The following is a 17,327-nucleotide window of genomic DNA, read 5'->3' as shown; positions in this document are numbered from 1 at the left end:
GAAATGGTGCAGTAGTTTGAACATTCTTTGGCATTGCCCTTCTTTGGGATCAGAATGTAAACTGACCTTTTCCAATCCTGTGGCCACTGTTCAGTTTTCCAAATTTGCTGGCATATTGAGTGTAGCACTTTTACTGCATCATCTTTTAAGATTTTGAATAGCTCAGCTGGAATACTGTCCCCTCCACTAGCTTTGTTGTTGCTCAGACTTCTTAAGGCCCATTTGACTTCACATTCCAGGATGTCTGGCTCGAGGTCAGTGACCACCCCATTGTGGTTATCAGAGATGTTAAGCTCTTTCTTGTATAGTTCCTCTGTGTAATCTTGCCATCTCTTCTTAATCTCTTCTGCCTCTGTTAGGTCCCTGCCATTTTGGTCCTTTATCATGCCCATCTTTGCGTGAAACGTTCCCTTCATATCTCCAATTTTCTTGAAGAGATCTCTGGTCCTCCCTATTCTATTGTTTTCTTCTATGTCTTTGCACTGTTCATTTAAGAAGGCATCCTTATCTCTTTTAGCTATTCTCTGGAATTCTGCATTCAGTTGGGTGTATCTTTCCCTTTCCCCCTTGCCTTTCGCTTCCCTTCTTTCCTCAGCTATTTGTAAAGCTTCCTCAGACAGTCATTTTGCTTTCTTGCATTACTTTTTGGTCATACCTTTACTTTTTGCATTACTTTTTGATTTAGGTCATACCTGAGTGGCCTAGTGCTTTTCCCTACTTTCTTCAATTTAAGCCTAAATTTTGCAACCAGAAGCTCATGATCTGAGCCACAGTCAACTCCTGGTCTAGTTTTTACTGACTGTATAGAGCTTTTCCATCTTTGGCTGCAGAGCACATAGTCAATCTGATTTCTGTGTTGACCGTCTGGTGATGTTCATGTGTAGAGTTGTCTCTTGGGTTGCTGGAAAAGAGTGTTTGCTATGACCATCAAATTTTCTTGACAAAATTCTACCAGCCTGTGCCCTGTTTCATTTTGTACTCCAAGGCCAAACTTGCCTGTTATTCCAGTTATCGTTTGGCTTCCTACTTTAGCATTCTAATCCCCCATGATGATAAGGACATCATTTTTTGGTGTTAATTCTAGAAGGTGTTGCAGGGCTTCATAGAACTGGTCAACTTCAGCCTCTTCAGCACCAGTGGTTGGGGCATAGACTTGGACTCCTGTGATGTTGAATGGTTTTCCTTGGATTCGAACTGAGATCATTCTGTCATTTTGGAGATTGTATCCCAGTACTGCTTTTCCTACTTCCCATGGAGTATAGATGGAGTATAGATCTTTGCAGCATCGGACTCTCCTTTCACCACCAGATACATCTGCAACTGAGTGTCCTTTTGGCTTTGACCCAGTCGCTTCATTCTTTCTGGTGCTACTAGTACTAGCCCTCTGCTGTTCCCCAGTAGCCTATTGGACACCTTCCGACCTGAGGGGCTCATCTTCCGGCGTCATATCTTTTTGCCTTTTGGTACTGTCCATGGGGTTTTCATGGCAAATATAGAAAGGAGTGGGTTGCCATTTCCTTCTCCAGTGGATCACATTTTGTCAGAGCTCTCTGCTATGACCTGTCTGTCTTGGGTGGCCCTGCACAGCATAGCTCATAGCTTCATTGAGCTAAGCAAGCCCCTTCGCCACGACAAGGCAGTGATCCATGAAGGAGAATCTACTATATAGATTCTGGCAAGCTCCAATCAGACAATGTAAAGCATGGCAACAGGTCCAGAGCAAGTTGCTTCCGTCACCCTTGAGATAACCCTAACACCTGGATCTCACACTTCTCATTGTTGGGATATGTATGAAGTTAACATTACAGAAGAAGCACACAGACTGGAACCATTGGTCAATCAGGGCTACCCCTGTTATCCCTCAGTACTTTCCCCCCACTTTAATGCCGTGTAAACTCTGATTCCCGTAAATACATTTAATATTACTTATTAATAGCAAATTCTCTGCCCGGACTCCATTTTGCTAATGCTACTGAGATTTGTTGGAACCCCAAAAGGAGTATGTGCATATCTCCAGAGCTTTAGAACCCCTGTAGTTACTGGGGTGATTTTTTGGCACAAAGGTATTCTTGTGTGAGTCAGATTATGCTAGCCAGGCCTCAACAGCATGGCTGCCGAACTTAATAGCAATACAAGAAAATTCCAGAGATGGAAGAGAATGAAATTAAGCAAATCCTTTGTGTGCTCTGTGTATGATAAGCACATGAACAATAATTCTGTCCATGTGTGAAGGGAAAACATTCTCAGAAAAAGACTAACACAGAAAATATTGCATTTGTGCAAATCCCCAGCCTTACATTAATTGATAATTTAAAAAAGAAATTCAAGCATGGAGAGAACAGTCATTAAAATGCATTCATAGAAAACATGGATTAAAATGAAGCAATGTGATACTAAGTGCTGGGGAAGATGGAAGAAAAGCTATGCTATTCAGGTGAATTGGACAGGAGATTGATTGAAGCTTATTTGATGCTCATTTAAATTCACCCCACACTCTGCAATTAAAGAGCTGAAATGTCTTTAATGTTCCCCATACTAGAAACATTTGGCTGGTCACTTAGCTAAATCACTGAGGTTTGCCTGTTTTGATGGTAAACTTAATTTTAGCTAAAATCATGAAGGTGGGTGAGAATGTACAGTTTAAAGGCTTTTTGGACTGTAGGAGTTGTTGGAAGCCCAGAGAAAAGGCTCAACATGAATCCCAGTGAGCAAGTTTGAGCCCGTATCTGTGATACTCCTACAGAGGAGATGCAGAAGTGAACAACAAGTTTTCACTTGAGTGAAAGAGTGCCATTCCCTGCAGTATAGAAAGCCATTCAGATGAAGTTCCTTAATATCCCTGTCACAGATATTGGTGAATATTAGGACTGGTGGCAGATTGTCTCCTTGCCACATACACACACCCAAATTCCATAGAAATGTGCTTTTCAAATTTCACAGAAGTATGATTTTCCAAGGATAAATGAGTTTCAGTTTGTACATTGATTCAGACGGTAAGTTTAAGTAGCATTTTAAATGTTCTTTGCTGGTCAATGACTGAATAAAGAATTGATTGATTGATTTCAAATGTTGAATTCCAAATTTATTATGACATTATGTAAATTTTCATTAAAATATGAAGCAACTACATTTCTCTGATCCTAAGCGCTTTCCCAAACCTTGGCACTAGTCAAGCATTGTTATGCAACAGAAAAGTCCTCAGAAGGAAGCCTGAACCTCTGTATGATGCTTTCAAGATACTAGTGCAAGACATTTTATGAGAGGTCAGGAAATATGGGGTCCTTTGTCATTAAAAGACTGAGATGTGAGCTGATGAAGAATAGACAGCAAAATGAATAAGAGACACCAGTGGTAAATTAAGCCAAGATGTGAACTATAGAAAAATTCTTATGAAACATTCATTGCTTGCCTATAGTCCATGCACATTCAAAACTTGACAAAAAATTTACTTCCTCTGGAAATGTGGGGCCTACAGCCTTCTGTGTTATGTTCTTCCTGTGTATGAACATTCTGTATAGCATTTCTAACTGCCATTCCTAAACATTGCCATGAATTCCTGGATAAATTAGGCATTAAAGATCCCATGTTGAGAATCTGTAGCTTGTGAAGCAGCTTCCAATTAATTAGAAAACAACAGCAGTTAATTAATAATAACTAGGCAGCATTTATAAGCCTTTCCATATCCCTTCTGGGAACCAGGTGGGAAAAAAGAAATCGGTGATTAGCAGCTTGAAGTAGCAGCTTATTTTTCTCTTTACTTCTTTGTCATTGGTCCCAGACACGCTATGGATGCAAGAGCAACAACAACAAAAATATTTATATTCCCAATTAAGAGCTGTTGATTTTTTAAAAATCAACACTGTTGAGGTGACTAGATGACTGCATCTAGTTATTGACTGTTTTAAGATTGCTGCCCGTAACCTGAAAAGGAAGTTGATAATCAGTGTTACTTCTTTTGCAACAACCACATTTTCCTAAGTGTGCACCAAAATCTAAAATTGTCTAGCATGTTATATAGTGGGTGCATAATTTCAGGTTTCACTAGATAGGAGGGAAGAAATTTAAGTATTGGAGGCAAGCTCAACAACATGCTTATGGAACTGTTCTTGGTTATATTCAACATAAATTTCTGAAGTTCATGTATTTTATACATCTTACAGATTAATTCTGAAGTTCTTAGACAATGTAGGACCATTTGGATTACCATTTCTGATGACAGAGAAGAACTCTGACCTCAGAAAAGAACTCTGCTTCCATTCCCACAGATCCCTCAAAAGATTGTCCCTTCACCAATACTTTATTCTGTACATGAATGTGAGAGCAAATCCCCACCCTACTTTTCCCTCTCCAGCAGACATACACAAAACCCTGGAAGCACAGTCCTTTATTCAGCTCTGCAGCTTGACGGACAGCCCAAATCAAAGCAGAGATCCTTCGATATACAGGAGACTCATCTGCCAATGTGAAGAGTTGATTCTGAATTGGAACATCCCCTTCCTTGTCTCCTCTTTTGGAAGGACTCAATTCCATCCTCAGAATGGTTAAGGCTGCTTGGGGGCTGTATGGCAGGAATGGTGGACAAGGCCCGATGCCTCTTGATAGGGCCTAAGAACGATCTCTCCCTCTCTACCCCTCCCTGTTCATGGCAGGAATGGTGGACAAGGCCCGATGCCTCTTGATAGGGCCTAAGAATGATCTCTCCCTCTCTACCCCTCCCTGTTCTATAGAGTCTCCTCTGTGCTCCAAGGCAGTTTGGTTCTCATGCTCTGCCAGAGTAACCTCCCATGGTGACCTTGACAGTCCAGAGGCCTCTGCTAATTCCTGCTCATCCCTCCCCACTCGGCACCTAAATAAGCTAGCTGGGCCATCTTTGCAAAGAAAGGGCAACATGGTTTCAGGCAACACAACAGTGCTGTTCTGGCCCTGCTCTGCCTTTCCACTTTGCAAGCGTGAGTGTGTGTGTATTTGTGTGTGCTTCTGTGAATTTGTGTGCCCAAAATTTACAGATAAATAAGCATGTGTGTGTTTGTGTATGTGTGTTGGACATGCGTTGTGTATGGACATTGTGTATGGACATGCGTATTTCTGTGAGCACCAGCCACTGAGCAAGCACTGTATCCCCTTTGAACCAGGTGCTCACCTTGGTGTTGTGTGTGTGTTTGTGTGTTCACTTTGAGATTTGGCCCACACACTAACAGTGTGCAGCCCAAACATATTTACCTAGCGTGATTTGGTCCCTGGGCTGGAAAATGTTACCTGGTCTTGATCTGGAATCATGGCTAAATAATATACCAAATCAGCAGTATTTCCATCAAAACAACTATGTTGCGGCTATTAATTGGAGGGGCTATGAAATGTACATAGCTTGCCAAAGTAGCTGAGGATTGTTTATTCAATATAATGGGTATTTTGTGATTATTAGGATGTGTCCCCCCTTTTTATTGAGACCATTTCATTTTCCTTTTTAATATTTTACTTTACTTGAACAGCCAAGCAAATGAATTTTACACCAGATAATTATGGGTTGATATGAATTACACCTCATACATATGGATGAAGTTCTGTTTTGTGAACTGGAAATAACAGGAAATGTAAATGTAGTCAGAGCAAGGTTTTAATTTAAAGGTCCAGACAGATATGGCAACACCCAAATCTCCTTAATACAGTGATTTATATAGAATTAGGAATCTGCTATCAGCATTGGCCGTAGACAGTGATTATGTTTGTTAAGCATCGTGATGCTGGGAATTCTGTCCCATTAAGCCCCATGGGATTCCACAGAGCTTCCATTCCAGTACATGCTTGTGGATTGTGCAAGATTTGTTTCCTGATTTAGGAAATATTTTGCCCGTTTTGTTTCAGGGCCCACAATTTACGTGCATTATATTTTTACAAGTTGGATAATGGGGGAGAATATTGACATTGCATGATTTTTTTTCCCAGTTGTAATCTTGCACAAGCGAGCCTGATCACAAGCTTGCCTGACCCACAGAAACATATCCTGTATTTTCATTGTCTGTTTCATTCCGTGCACACATGGCTTCATTCCACCCAGCCAAGCCATATTACAGCTTGCTAAACAATTTGTAAATTCCATCCTCGACTTCACCGCTCCCCTCCACCTTCACTCAGGAAGCACCATATCTATCTTATGTGGCAAGGATGCCACTCAAAAGGAAATTTACAAGAAGGGTTGCTACATAGCAGAAAGGCAGATGTGCAATCATGTGTACTTGGCATGAGTGGCAATTTAAAAATGTTAAAAACTACAACCACATTTGGGGATTCCCCATTCCTGCAATCTGATTCTTGTAAACTATTAAAACAAAAACATAGAATCAATTTGCTACAGACTTGAGTGTAGAGAAAACAGAACAGCATCTGTTGAGTTTTCACACCTAAAACAGAATCATCATATATCCCCAGTTAACCCAGGAGTAAATCTCATGGGATTCTATGCAGTCTATGCTATGGCTTGTTATGTTATCTGAAGCTGAAAAACATAACCCATGATGGGAACAAGGGCAGAACCGGGGAGCTAATTGGCAAAAATAGCCAAAGAGTATCACTGGCACCTGCTGTATTGTGCAATTTGTTTGTTTGTTTGTTTGTTTATTTATTTAGGATATTTGTTTGCCATCCTTTGCAAGAGCCTCAGGACGGCTTACACAATAAAATACAAATATCTAACATAACATAAATTAATTAATGACCCACTCTGGCTGCAATTAAAATATGATGATAAAATTCAATATTAAAACATTAAAATATTGATTAAATAAAAAGGTCTTAACCTGGCACCGAAAAACATATAATGATGGTGCCAGGGGGACATCTCTGGGGAGTGCATTCCATAGATGGGGCGCCACTGCAGAGAAGGTCCTCCTCTGGGTATTCTGCCTCCTAACATCTTTCACAGAGGGTTCCTGAAGGAGGGCTTCTGCTGCCAATCTCAGGGGGCAGGAAGGCAAATAGGGAAGAAGGCGTTCCTTTAGGTATCCTGGTCCCAAGCCATTTAGGGCTTTATAGGTAATAACCAGCACCTTGAATTGAGCCTGGACTTCGATGGGAAGCCAGTGTAGCTGATAGAGGACTGGGGTTATATGAGAATAACACCCAGTCCCTGACAGCATTCTGGCAGCAATATTTTGCACCATCTGAAGTATCCGGACTGTCTTCAAGGGCAGCCCCACACAAAGCGCGTTACAGAAATCCAACCAGGAAGTAACCAATGCTTGTGTTACTGTTGCTAGGCAATCTTCCTCCAGGTAGGGACACAGCTGATGGATTAGCCGAAGCAGAAGGAAAGTGCTCCTCGCCACCGCTGTCACTTGCGCTTCCAAGGACAGCTCCGGGTCGAGGAGCACTCCCAAGCTGCGGACCTGTCCTTTAGAAGGAGTGCAACCCTGTCCAGGGCAAGGCCCAAGTCACCTACCCAGGAGCTCAAATCACCCACCAACAGAACCTCCATCTTATCTGGATTGAGTTTCAGTTTATTGGTCCTCATCCAGCCCATTACTACGGCCAGGCACCAGTTCAGTACAGCCACTGCCTCACCTGGGTTAGTTGAAAAAGAGAGGTAGAGCTGGGTGTCATCAGCATACTGATGACTCCACAGCCCAAACCTCCTGATGACCTCTCCCAGTGGTTTCATGTAGATATTAAATAGCAAGGGGGACAAAATAGGACCCTGTAGTACTCCATGGCAAAGTTGCCATGGCGCAGAACCAAAGTCCCCCAGCACCACCTTCTGGAATCAGCCGTCAAGGTAGGAGAGGAACCACTGCCAAGCAGTGCCTCCTACTCTGACACTGCCAAGCAGTTGTCAGAGGTATCCCCACTCTGCCTGGGCAACCAGCTAGCCCACACTGGGAATGGAGCAGTGTGATTCAGCTGATTCCCATACAGCCTCCCAGCACATGCCCCGGGGGAAGCTCCTCAGGTGTATGAGCAGCGGGGCAAGAATCAGCTGGGGGTGGTGCTGGTTGGAGGCTTTGACACTCAACTGATTCCCCCACTTCACTCCATTCTCGTTCACACTTGCCAGAATCCTCACTTTCTGGGTAGGCTGTTGGAGACACCTCTCGGGCAAGCTGGATCCAGAAAGGGCAGGTGAGTCCACTTCCCCATGCATTGCTGCAGTTGCAAGAAAGTTGTTTGGATGGGCGTGGGGCTGGACATGCTGCTCTTGTAAGCACAAACCAAGATGAAGGGCTGAGTAGAGGAGCAATGAGTGCCACTGTCACCAACTGGACATTGGTGTCCAGCTGATTCTTGCCTCTCTTGCTCAGACACACGTGGGGCTTCCCTCTGGTACCCGTGGGGAGGAGGTGGGGTGAATAAGCTGATTGGTGCTGCCTCTTTCTGGGAACTGCCAGCCAGCTGATTCTTACCCCTGTTGCTTATGCACATGAGGGGCATTCCTCAGGCACCCACAAAGAAGCCAGAAGGGGAATCTTCTGAACAGCACTGTCCCTTCTCTCTTGATTTCTACCCTTTTTGTGTAAGGAGGCACCCCCTCCTACTCCCATGGTCTCCTTTGAAGCAGAAGGTGAGGGTGCCTGATCCTCTCCCACATCTTTTCTACAGTAGCTAGTTTATACAACACAGACTACTTGACAGCTGCAGAGGGCCAAATTTGGCTCACAGTCATGGCTGTCAAAGAACAGAGCCCCGTTCTTCCCTACAGTGTCTCCTGGGTTATCACCAGGATGACTGAGAGAGAAGGAGATGACAAGGATGTGGAAATTTGCCACTGTAAGCCAGAGTATCTGTCAGGCACATCAAGGTAAAAAGCCATGCACTGTGGTGATCACACAGGGTTGCTTGTTGTGATGTGTGAACCCAGCTGTTGTCCTACTTTCTACTCAGTGGGTTCCTATAAACAGCAAAGCAGCAATTCAAAAGCAATAGATTCACACATTCCCTAGGAAATTCACAGACATTTCCTTCATCAAAGGAACTCGGAGTAGTATGCATGGGATTTCCCATTTTATGACATGATGCTGCTTGCCTAGAGAAAAGCATGTTCACCTATTCAAACCAGCATAAGTCATCTATACATGCCTGACTCATCTACCAAGTCAGTTCAATGATAATGAGTTAGAGTCAGACCCAGTCATATTTAAGGTAGACCTATCGAAATTAATGGGACTTCAGGTGGTCAAACAGTATAACCCTATGCATGTGCAGACAGACAAAATCCTATATTTCGCAGCATTCCTTAGGTAGCATGCGAAATATTCACATTTGTTGGGCTGCCTTTAATGAATTACAAATATGAACAAGTAACAGTTGATTTATGTAGAAACTAAATTTAGAACAGTTGACAGGATTGAAATTTGATAAAATAATCCAGCAGGTTGAAGCCATTTTCTGTAATCCAACATAAATATGTGTCATAGTGGATGGAAGGTGGGACTGGGACTCAGTTTTGATATTATCTGATTGCCCAGATATTTTTACCCAGTCAATCTGTCCAAATGAGATTTTTTACTGTGTTTTACTGCTGCTTTATGATTGTTTTATTTGTATTTCAAATTATAGATGTATGACCATTTATTGCTGCTTTAGTTATTGCTTACTACTGGGGCCATTGATAGATATCCAAATAAATAAATATTCACTCTTAGGTTGGTACTGAGATGGTCTGGCAGTGTCATATTGCACTTAAGATGTCTGATCTTCTTGGAAAACTGCAACCCACATTTGCATCTTTTCATGAAATATTGCAATAGTGAATAGAACAGTGAGTATGAATAAAGAAATAAAAATAGAGTTGCTGCTAATGTCTATCAAAGCAAAAATATCAAGGCAAAGTTTGAAGTTTCCACTGGGGTGGAAACACCCAAGGAATTGTTAGGAGAGTGAAATGTGTGTGTGAGTGTGTGTGTTCATTGGAAGCCACCAATGGCAAAATCACAAGAACAATTCAATAAGAGCTCCTCACACCATAATCACGCTTTGAATTACAAAGTGATATGGCCAGTTTAAAGAAATTCTGGGAAAAAATCAATTTTGTGCAAAGGAAAATCACTGGTCTATTTTCTTTAACAATGGAAGGTTAAAAAGGAACATGGAGATTAATTATTCTGTAAATTCCCCCTTCCCCCCATCTTCCTTCAGGCATTGCTGAGCAAATGCAGCTCCTAAATATGAGCTCTTATAAACAGACAGAGCAGACATGGTGAGGCAGATACTAATATTTCCACAGAAAGCAATTACAAAATCCACAACCATACCCTAAACTTGCAGCCACCACATTGCAATCATTTTTCTTTCTTCTCTATCAGCTATCCTACCTAGCCTTTAATTCTGCTATGCCACAAGGTTGCTTTGGTATAAAGGGGCATGTTGACTCACCCTGCATCTCTGCTGGGCAATATCTGCCATACCATATTACTTGTCTTCCCATCATTCTTCCCTGAAAGGTCACAGGCACCATTTTGTCCTTAACTGGAAAAAAAACACTGCCTGTTAAATCACCCTCAGAGAGAAGTATCCATTAGCTGATCAGGCATCTGTGAACATTTGTCATTTCTCATTATTGCTGAATAGATTGGTGCATAACAGATCAACACACTGATGCATGATGGACCCACACACCACAACTAGAGTGTGGAAGATTTCTGTAATCTCCATGCAAGTCTACAAGCTTCATTCCGCACTATCCAAGTTAATGCTGCCTTAGAAGAGATTTCAGTAAACACTGGGTGGAAAGGGATTGGGAAATGTGACAGGCATACATAATATGTTTTGAAAGCCCAAAATTCCTCGTTTAATCCCTGGTTTCTCCAGCAAGAGACTAAATTGGTGTAAGGGCTGGGACAGGTAGACTGCTGGAACCAGGGCACTGGTGTGAAGCCAGGCCCTGCAGCTTAGCAGGGCTGGAGGCTGGTGACGTGGTCAGCAGTCCAGGGTCAGGGCCAAGGTAGCAGGCAGTCCAATGTTATACAGGCAAGAGAGAGAACACAGTCCAGAAACAGTCCAGCGGTCTGATGCCAGGAAAGGAGTCAGGTAAAGGTGGCCCAGGTAAGAAGGGGCTGGAGCAGGGCAGGAACAAATGGAGCAAGCAAACACACAGGAGCAGGGCAGCAGCAGTCTAGGGCACATCGGATCACACAGGGGCAAGGCAGTCACAAATTGGAACAAGGCAGGGACTAGTAAGAGCAGGGCAGGAGCAACTGGTGCAAGCAGGAGCACGTTGGAGTAAGGCAGGAGCAACTGGGGCAGGACTGGAACAAGGCAGGAACAAACTGGAGCAGGGCTCAGTTGTGCAGGGGCCGGAGCACAAGGGGTCAGCAAGACAACTTGTGTTGCTGTGGCAAAGAACAGCAGTGCCAGAAAGCCTTTTACGCTGCTCTTCAGGACCTCCAGCTGCACTGCAGGATTGCTCTTCAGTTGCTCCCTGCAAGGGTGCTCCTGGTTCTGCAGGCTCTTGCAGGGTCACTCGGGCCCTGTCCCAGACGGTTTGGAAAGGCACCCACAGTAGAGCAGGTAGGGGCCAAAGGTAGAGCCCTACCTGCTCATTTTTTGTGAGCCGCCCCGAGGCTTTGTTGCAATGGGGGCGGCATAGAAATGTTTTAAATAAATAAATAAAATAAATAATAGAGCTAGATCTAGTGCTAGGTATGAGTGGTTTGCAACTGTTCTGCAAGGATTTATGACTCCAAAATATTTTTAGTGCTGGCAACAAAATAACTCTCCCCACCCTAAATTGTTAAATTGAAGAATGTACAGGTAATTCTTACTATATATTTTTCTTCTGGAATGACTGTGAGTGTCACGTGTACTCACAAAAAATACTGGAATCAGAATTTTAAAATTCAAAGTGTTTGTCTTTTAAATGTCCCTCCAAATTTTGAATCTCAGGTTCTAGTCAGACACAAAGCAGATCCTGTGAGCCTGAACCTGCCCACCTCTGCATTAAAGATTCACTGACTGCCCAAATGAACTGTAATGGGCATGAAGGACAATTGGTCAGACTCTTTATAAAGAAGCTCTTTCTTCTTATTTATCTATAAACACTCCTATAGTATCTTTCTTTCTTAGCTGCATTTTCGTTTTACCTGCTGAATGGTTAAAGCTTTCTCAAAAGCATTTAGATTTCTGCTTGTCGTGATACCCGGGGAAAATCACTGTCAGCTCTAAAACAAAGGGTTCTCCCTGTGAGGAATGTTTTCAGCACCCCATTTTGTGTGTTCAGCTTTTGAAGACACTATTTTAAAAATTGCTCCTGCAGCTCATTTTACAACTTTTGAAACATGATTTGTAACCATAACCTAGCCTGATATGAGATGACGCATTTCATCCAGGGACTGAGCAGGCAGCTGGACCCAATGGGTTCCTTAGCCCCCTTCCAACTGCATGATTCGCCTCCATCACAAATATTCACAATGTTTGTGGAATGGGCTGTTGAATGATGTGAATTTTCCAAAATGATGCTGATGCTGATGCAGCAGCTTTGCCCCATAGATCAGCACTTTTGATTTTGAAAGGGAAGATGACCTTTTTGTACTGTTTGTCTCAGCTATTGTCTTAATAGTTGACTAATAGCCTGTAAGAGGCACCCTCAAGAAATCACTGCATCACTGAGGTGCAGCTCCGCAAGCTATCCCAGAGGATGCCTGTCTCAAGGCTGATATATAATGCAGAGAACAAAGCTCTCAAGCAATGGTTCTTTTGGTGGGACTATTGCACTTTTTATCTGAATTTTCTGGCAGAGGCAATTTGTTTTATGTGTCATATTGTTTAGTTGATACACTTCCCATAGTTACTGGGGAAGAAAAACTTCAGATTTATTTCTGTTGTAGTTAGCCTGTTTTAGATTAGCTTCGCATACTACGAAGTTGTATATGTGTTTGCATATGTTCTTTAGTGCTTTATAGGTTTGTGTGTGTCTATTTATCTTGTGCACTTTGCTTTTCAGTCTGGTCAAGGATCACAATATACTGATTTATATTTGGAATTGGTTGTGCTTACATCTATATCAGGACTGATAACTGGAAGACAAATTTACAAAGAGTTAAGTGTTAATTGATCCCAGTGTCCAGTGTCCAGCATGGGCACTAAGTGTAGTGACTTGGGTGTAATTGCTGTAAGAAACCTGTAGGACTTCAGCAAAGGTATGGATCACCAGATATCAGGTGCTGTGAATTCCTCACCTCATCCTTGAGATAAGAATGGCTATGCATGTTTTGTTAAATTTAATTGGGATAGCTGAGCTTCCTGTTCTGTAACCCTTCTCTTCCTCTCCTGGAAGAGGAGATAACTTCTGTATACTGATAGCCTCTGAAACAGAGAAGGAAAGGGGCTCTCTATTGTTGAAAACAAGATGTGCTGCTTTTTGGCTTGGAACTAGGAGAACACAAGATGTCCGAGTAGTTAGTATCCCAGGAGCAATGTCTGTCATGTCGGGAAGACTGTGACCACAGGAACATCTATGAACCTTATTTCTGCTTATTTAGTGATGATCTGTATCCAAATTTTACCACTCTAAATATTCAATAAATTGTATATCTTGTTGGCACATGTGGTTTCATTTATTCCTTTAGTAGCCTTGAATCTAAAGTGAGGTACATGACCAGGCTCACAGGGTTAGAACAACATGAATTCAAGTCCTCAATAAAAATGTGCACGTAGAGTACTATTACATGTAGACTACCAAATATTTCAGAGAAATAGCTATGTTATACTTCACTCCTTTTGTGGCAAAAATGTTCTTGTGACATGTTAAAGGTGAAGACATTCAATGCATCATAAACTTCTGTGGAACAGAGCCCTTTTCACCTAGATGAACACATTCAGCCTGGGCGGCATTTGCTATTGGAAGAAAAGAAATAAGTATGTTTACTTAGAGATATATTTGCACCCAGAGGTTCCACTGAGTTCAATGGAATTTACTCCCTAGTATATATCGAATTAGAGCCTTGAAGTCAGTCCAATATGCTGTGTATGAAATGCAGAAGCTAAATATCCAGCTGATCAGTTACTTTCACTTTTCGTTAAAGGATTGAGATCTGATAACAACTTAAGGAGTATTTCCTTTTCTGCCTTTCCACTAAAGAATCTCTAGGTGGCATTGTGGTATAGCAGAATGATACACATACCCCAACATGTTTTCTTCCACTTTCAGAAATGATACCACATTTTCCCTTCTTCTAAAACAAACAAAACAAAACAACTCTTATGGAAGTGCTGTTTATAAACAAAACTAGAAGAGCCGCATTATCACCTAAAGGACCTGAAGCAATGAGCAGGGAATGACAAGTGCACAATAAATGTCTTGTGTATAAAAGCATGTTAAGTTGCTTGAATGACTTCATTTTAATACACTTTAAATACCTTGCTTAAAATAAATCCCTATCAGGGACAAGCTGTATGTTGTGCTAAGTGCATATTTGTATTTTTATGCATGTTAAATTATCAATTGCAGTGGGCTCCAGTCTCAGTCAGAACCAGAGTGCTGGGAAGAGCTTAACCTTTTCACCTCATGTTGCAATCCTGATGCTGTTGCTAAGCGTTCTAGGAAGGAAGCTATTCTTTTAGGACAATATCTGCTTCCCTCCCAGGATAAACAGGTGCTCTGTGAGATTATTTTAATTGGGACTGTGGAGACAGGATCAAAGGATTGCTACCCCGCAATAGAAGTAACTTCAGTCTCAGGCTGTCATGAGTATTCAGGAAAGTGTGCTATGAATACTCCTTCTCATATGTTGATATGGAGGTTGCTCTTGGATTGCAATGAGGATCCCACCTGATAGAGAGGCACTCTGCAAATGCCAGCCGGCATGTTCACAGGATCACTTCACCCACTGCATGAATGCATAGTACTTGGAGGTGTCATGTGTGCATGCTCGGAATAGATTCCCAGGTGCACGCGAGAGACAGAGGGCTTTGGTGGGAATGGTGGCTTAGACGTGGAGGAGGGGGAGTGGATCGCTGAACCAGCTGGGGCTCAGAGTTCTCGCTCTGATATTGGAGTTGTTGAGACTAGTGAGGCCCTGGCTGCCCAAACTCTCCCAGTGAGCCAGCCTGAGCCAGCTCTGGATCGAGGCACTTTAAGAACAACCACTGAGCTGCCTCCCACTCCTGATTGTGGAAAAGAATCTGGCAGAGAACAGGCGGGGGGGGGCGGTTCTTGGGAGGAGAACTTGACACCCCTGGAGACATGGATGCAAGGGCGCACCGATGCACTCATTGGCTGGACCAATCAGGGGCTCAATGGGAAGAGCATTGGCATGCCCGTTTTCATAGCGCATCCCCTCCAGAGGCAGGCCCTGAGGGGTTCATAAACAGAGCTGTGGGTGAATAGGGTCAGAGCGAGAGGTTCAGCTTTCCATCTGGAGTGTATGTTTCGAGGCTTGTGAATACACTGTTGCTGAATGGAATAAAGACTGTTTTAATAATTGCTGAAGTGCTTGTCTCGTTTGGGAGGGGATGCCTAGCTCACGACTGGAGGGTACTGGCAGTGCATACATTGGCATCAAAGCATAGACTCTCCTCCCTTTTAGCAGCAAAATAACCCGAGACTGTTTTCTTTGTATGGTTTGGGTGCTGTCTCAGGGATGATTGCTAAGCAATGGGAACTGCTCAGTAGTACCTATAGAATGCTTTGCAATATGAGTATGAAGGCAGAGGCAGAATAGGGAGCAGAGAGAGATTCTCAGAAAAGCTCCAAGCATCCATAGCAAAGAATGTGTGACAACAGAGAGACAATGCCCACATGTGCTTTGGATTATTATTCAGATTTCGATCACATGCTAATGATTCTGTGATACAAGATTCCCCCTATACCTTTAGCACGCTGGGCAGCTTCTGTGGCAGATGATACTGTGCATCACTAATATAGAGCTTATTTAAACGTTAATGTTAATAGCATTAAGGCTCAGCTTAAAAGCACCCCAAATTAGCTTTCTTCTCTTCTCATGCACCTCATTTGAGAAAGTAACTTTTACAATACATGGTTTGCTATACAGTGTAAATTAACTGAGGAATAACACATTAAAAAGCTTTTATAGCATATTCTAAATACTGTTTATGGATTGCTGGTGTTACCTAGGCTGGCTACCAACCAAATAATTATAAGCTCTGCCAGGATGCATTTTGTTGACAAACAACCTGTGAAGGGATTGTGGCCATTTATATCTTTGAGCGAAACTCTCGGTTCAGTAGGCAGGCCAACTGAACTGCACTTCTACATTGCCATTCAGGAACCGGAAAGCATACTGATGAAGTTCACAGGAATTCCTGGCTGTTTCTGTAGCACCTTTCACCATGTGATGGCATGGTCCCAAAGTCTCCCTAGGGGCCAGTGGCTGTGCTAAATTTCCAAAGTGTCCGCAACAGCAAAATAGCACTATTGCCAACTAATTAACTGTCTGCTAATTTTAGCTGCTGTTCATGGTTCACATTGCTCTGGCTATTGGATAGTATAGAAATTAAATCAATGGATCTATCAATCAATCATACTACAGATCCCGCAAACTCATTGTGATTCCTCAGACAACATTAATCCTAGGAAGATTCTGAGTTCAGAGATGATTGATGGAGAGGTTGTCTTTAAGCTGTCAAAGGTTCTTTTTGGGAAGACTATGAGAAAGAATGATTTCGGGTATGCCAGGAGAGGAAGTGGCAAGAATAGAGATGGTGTTAGCTATAAGCTGGCTTTGAAGGGGGCCCTGCAGAGAATGTCTGCTTCCTGCCTGCTTCCTTTTCTCTCCCTTGGATATCATCTCAAAGAGTAAAGCAGGGGACTTATCAGACTGGCACAGAGGTTAGTGGCTCCTAGCAGGCTGACCTGGCTGCAAAATCAGTTCTTCAAGCGGCACTGAATGACTGTGCCTAGTTAGTATTTTAGTTTCTTACAATGAGGTAGAGTAAGCCCAGACTAGAAGCAGTATGGGAAAATGAAGAGAATTAAGGTCCTTGAAATGCTAAGGCAGACAAACACACACACACACACACACACACACACACACACACACACAATATTAGTGGGTCCAGAGGAGGCATCTTCAGTGGACCTTGCTAGGATATTCAAGCCATAGCAGATGTCCAAGGACGCCAGATGCTGACACTTGCTGCTGATTTCCTGGCATACCCTGACAATGTCAGCAGCAGCATTTTGCTTCTTGCCAGCTTCCAAACATGCTGCTACATCCTTCTCTCTCTTCATTTTCTATTGATTAGGAATAATAATCAGTGAATTCTCCTTGCCTGTTGTATATTTCTCTTCCCTGATGGGTTGGACATCTTATTGTCTCATTCTGACACTAGAGTTGCCAGGAATGTTTGACCTTTTCCTGTGAGTTCCTCATAGTGTCATA

The sequence above is a fragment of the Varanus komodoensis genome, unplaced genomic scaffold (genome assembly GCF_004798865.1).
Source record: "Varanus komodoensis strain SLA01 unplaced genomic scaffold, ASM479886v1 scaffold1, whole genome shotgun sequence".
Taxonomy (NCBI): Eukaryota; Metazoa; Chordata; class Lepidosauria; order Squamata; family Varanidae; genus Varanus; species Varanus komodoensis.
This window is presented reverse-complemented; position numbering follows the sequence as displayed.